Genomic DNA, 4,600 nt, shown 5'->3' with positions numbered 1-4,600 from the left:
CTCGCCGCCCGCTGACCACGGACCGGCCGACTCCTCGCTTTCCCGCAAGGGGACGCTCACCCCAGGGGCTGTCACCTCTCTCTGCCGGAGAAGACAGACGGGAGACCAAGGCAGCCTGGGGCGTGCCTCTGATCACGCCCGGGACACGGTCCCAGCCTGCGCCGGCGGGGGGGGAGGGGGGGTGGGGGCTGCTGAGGGCAGGCGCTTTGCCTGCCCCCACAGCAGCAACCGGGCCCGTCCCGAGGTCCACGTTTACTCTTGTACGTTGTTCGCTCACTTTTGTCTCGTGAACAGCTCGTGTTTAACACACGCCCGTGAACAGAGCGGAGTTTAAAGCCGCGCAGAACCCGGCTGCGCTGAGACAAGCACTGTTCACACTGGGGCCGCAGGCTGCTCCGGCCGTTACATGAAACAGGCGGATGCCGGGCACGCCCCCGGGGCCGCGTGGGGGCCTGAGCGCCCCGCAGCATTGCTCGATCAGCCCCCCACCCCGCCCTGCGTGGGGCGTTCCCAGCACCTCACAGAGGGGGAAACCGAGGCACGAGGAGACAGTGTGGATTCCACCCTGTTTCTCTGGCTTTACGGACACGGTATTTTTTTGTTGGTGGTTTGTAGTCTTTTTTGGTTTGTTGTCGCAAAAATAGGAACACTCTATACATACTTTATTTTTAGTTGGCTCTTTTTTACTTACTAATTGTGGTGGGCAAAATCCTAACCGGGCCCCAGGGCGCCCCGCCTCCTGTCTGACGCCCTCCCCGTCACTCGGTCAAACCCCCGCGCGGGCGCTGGTGGGAAGGGGCTCCTCTGGTGAGGCCGCAGGCCCAGACGAGTTGCCCGGAAAGCAGGGTGAGTCTCACCCGGAAGTGGTCCCTTGCAAGAGACTGGGCATCTCCTGACGTCAGAAGTCAAAGCACGACAGGGATTTAGCGTGGGCCATTCCCTGTTGCTGGCTTGGGGGTGACAGGGTGCATGGCAGGGGACGCTGGCAGGGTCCAGGGGCAGAGGGCAGCCCCCAGCTGGCAGGCAGCAGGTGACGGGCACCTCGACCCCTGCCTCCAAGAACCGGACTCCTCACAGCCTGGGAGGAGCCCAGGTGGGGTCTCGGCTTTCAGAGACCCTGAGCTGGGCACCGGGTCGGCCACGCCCACCTCAGCCCCCGCAGTCCTGCGAGCTGATTGACGGGTGTTGGGCAAGTGGCAGTGGTGTGGCAACTTGTTACACAGCAGTGGGAAACTGATACAGTAACACACCAGGAGTGCCTTTCACTTCCACCCCAGAGTCCGCTTCCACATAGCGACTTGAACAGCTACACAGTATCCCAGGGAACAAGCGACTTGAACAGCTACACAGTATCCCAGGGAGCGGCGCCCCACCCTGCACGTTCTCGATGCCCTCTGATCACACACCTTTGCTGCTCCCGGTCTTCGTGCTACTTTAGGCAACATTGTGGTGAGCGCTTTGTAGCCAAGTCTCCGGGCACATCCTCGGGTCCCTGGAAGGGGAGTTGCACCCAGTGTGGCCGAATGTTGGTTCCGCCACAAATGACTACTGCCCTTTAGAAATGTTTACTTTTCATTGACCGCTTACAAGCTCACTCGTTTCCCAAAGCACTGGCAACACTGGGAATTTTCTAGTTCGAGTGACAAAACATGTCCCCTCTCTTTGCATTTTTAAATTACTGGTGTAATTTGGACGTTTTTTTTCCAGGGGGCATGTGCCTTTTTTCTTTTCTCTGCGTGTCTGCACCTGTATGTGTTGCTTGCATGAGTTGGGACTTGTCAGTCCCAAGTGACAGAGAGCCACACTTCCTCGTCAGAAAGAGAACGCGGGGCCTCGCACATGACATGCCCACGGAGGAAAAAAGGGTTCTTTACGCCGCGGTCAGACCCAAGGCCTAGCAAACGTCATTTAGAAACAAGGTCTTTCTCTCCGCACCTCCGCCTTCCTCGGGGTTGCGTCACTCCTGGCTTTCACGTCGTGGGCCTGGGGACTCCAGGCTCGTATCTTTGCAATGACAAACCCAGCGGAAAGAGAAATCGGGTTTTTTCCTGGTCACTCCAGAGTAAGACGGGGACCAACTTGGGTCCCATGCTCATCGCTGAGCCAATCACGCGGAATCAGCGGAGGACTGCTGCTGAGTGGACAGGCGTGGTCACCTGAGGACCCCTAGCCTAGGGGCCCCACCTGCCCTACCTGAACCATCAAATTAAGCAGGAAATCGCGGCGCTGCTCCCGGAGGAGGAAGAGGCGCTGAGGGGCCGGGCCAGCTGTCCCTGCAGTCTGCCCGTTCACTGTGACGACGTCCAATTCGATCGTTCGTCCCCTGGACTGCGCATGGTGCCTAAGAACTCCTTGCAAATAAGGACGTCCCCTTTGTCGTATGCATTTCAAATTTATTTTTCAGTTTGCTGCTAACGGAAATGATTTTTTATGCACATTCGTTTTAAGCCTTTCTGTAACTAAATTGACAAACTTCTCCTTTACAGCTTTCACTTTCCAGGCTCGGGAGGGGACCCCGCCCTGAGACCTTCTGTTTCCCAGCAGCCCCCAGCCCTGCTTCCATGCTCGCGGGTTCCTTGGAATCCACTGCACCCCGAGCCCTTCCCCGCGGGCCGGCGCGGCCTCTGTCGGTGTGGGCTGGATTATGTAGCACTTAGTTCCACCCTCAGCCCCTGTACTCGTCTCTGTTGATCTTTCCTGTACGTCCCGATCTAAAAATCAAATACACGTATAACCAACCGCCGGCTGTCATTTCGTGATTGCAGTATGGACTCGGACACGTGTGAGGAATTACGAAAGTGCCCGTTGTGAGCCCAGGAGGGCGTGGGCCCGCGCTGGCTGACGCCCTCACTTCTTCGGGCAGGAGGAAGCGGGAGTCCGCGGTCTTTCACTTTCGCTGCCCCCTCACCTCCCTCCCTCTCTACCGGCACCCCCCCCCCGCCCAGCTCTCGCAGGTGTCTTGTGGGTCCTTAAAACGCAGGCTTGAAAGAACCCAAGAAGTGAGAGGCTTCCGTTCCTGCGAGGCCCATAAAGTGAGAGCTTGAGAAAAGGCCACGTCCAGGGCCATCGTCCTGGCCACACCCCCACACGCTCGCGCACCCTCTGCGAACCTCAAACTCGAGTCACCCCGAGAGCTGGACGACCTGGCACGGGGGTGGATCGGGGGCTCGTGCGGCCACGGCCCGTGCGCATGAATGTCAGGTTCCATTGCGTCGGTTGGCTCTGTCCTAGTCCTTTCATTTCCTGCTCCCACCTGGGTCACCTGGAGCCAGGCAGGAGTGTGGCAGCAGGGGCTGCTTGAAGGAAATTGGACCCAGGACAAGGCTCCGACCCTGAAGAGCCAACAGCTCTGTGATGTGGCTAAGGACACGGGCCATGCCCTGGCGCCCATGGGTGAGCTCTGTGGGGAACTGGGGACCAGACAGCAGAAGTGTGGGCCGTGCGTGTGGTGTGGAGCCATCACGGCGTGGGGAGCAGGTGGGTGAGTGGCGTCGGGAGGCGTGGAGTCCGAGGTGGCGGCGGTGGCTGGAAGAGCAGCGTTTTGAGGAAGCTGAAACTGAGGGAGCAGATGGGACCGCAGGGGCGGGAGGCGCAGCTGCGGAAGGAGAAGCAGAAGTGTCGCGGCAAGTGTCAGAGAAACCTACCGGCCCCTGAGACGTCCTGGGTCTCGGATGGCTCCCGAATCAGGCTGTCACCTGCTCTACGCTCTGCACTGAGCAGGGGGCAGGGGGCAGATGGCGACCGGCAAGGAAGGGCTGAGCGTTCCTGATTTCCGTACCCGCCCCGGGCATCCTGGCGGCCAGACCCTCCTTCTCCGAGGGCTCCGGAGTCCTCCCACGGAGCCGGACTTTGTTATGTGACGTGGCCCATCCTGGGGACACCTGCTGTGTGTGCGAGGTCACATATGTACTTGGTGATTTGTTACACAGGGGAGACTCGTACACTACTCCCAGGCACAGGCGTGCCCAACGAAGTGGCAGGTGTCAACGTACACTGAGTCTTGAGTGATACGACCTCTGGGGCTTAGCCCAGGGGCCACCCGTCACCGATGACAGGGCCCGGGCCGGACACCCTGAGAGCAAACCGCACCCGGTGTGAGGGGAATCCAGTCGCCCTCCCATTCTTTCTTTTACTTTCCCACTTTTTTGATGGAGTCACAGTGGGTGGCTTGTCACTCTAAGGAAATCCAACACAGTGGGTAACACAACCAAAGTTTATCATCCAGCTTCTCCCTGAGCGTCTGCTGTGCCGGCCACCAAGGCAGCCCCATCCTGAGCCAGTTCGGGGGGACCGCCGCCAGGAGCCGCCAGGGCCACGGGCACCCTGCCGCCTGCCTGTGCAGAAGGGTGCGTCTCCCCTGCAGGCCGTCCCTGTAGCCTGACCGGGCCCCCAGGGGAAGTTCACCTCCTGAATGGTTAGAGTCTGGGTCCCCGAACTTGTCACTGTCAAGAGGCCGGAGAGACCAGCGCCAGTCTTCCCAGTCAGATCCGGAGACAAAGGTGAAGTTCGTTTCTCCCCGTCTGCACGGGCGGCTGGTGGGGAGCAGGGTGGGGTGAGGACAAGCAGTTAATAAACACCCGAGTGGCATCGGGATTCCCGT

Source organism: Phyllostomus hastatus, unplaced genomic scaffold, assembly GCF_019186645.2.
Source record: "Phyllostomus hastatus isolate PE091 unplaced genomic scaffold, TTU_PhHast_1.1 phas_contig_1162, whole genome shotgun sequence".
NCBI classification, from domain to species: domain Eukaryota; kingdom Metazoa; phylum Chordata; class Mammalia; order Chiroptera; family Phyllostomidae; genus Phyllostomus; species Phyllostomus hastatus.
This window is presented reverse-complemented; position numbering follows the sequence as displayed.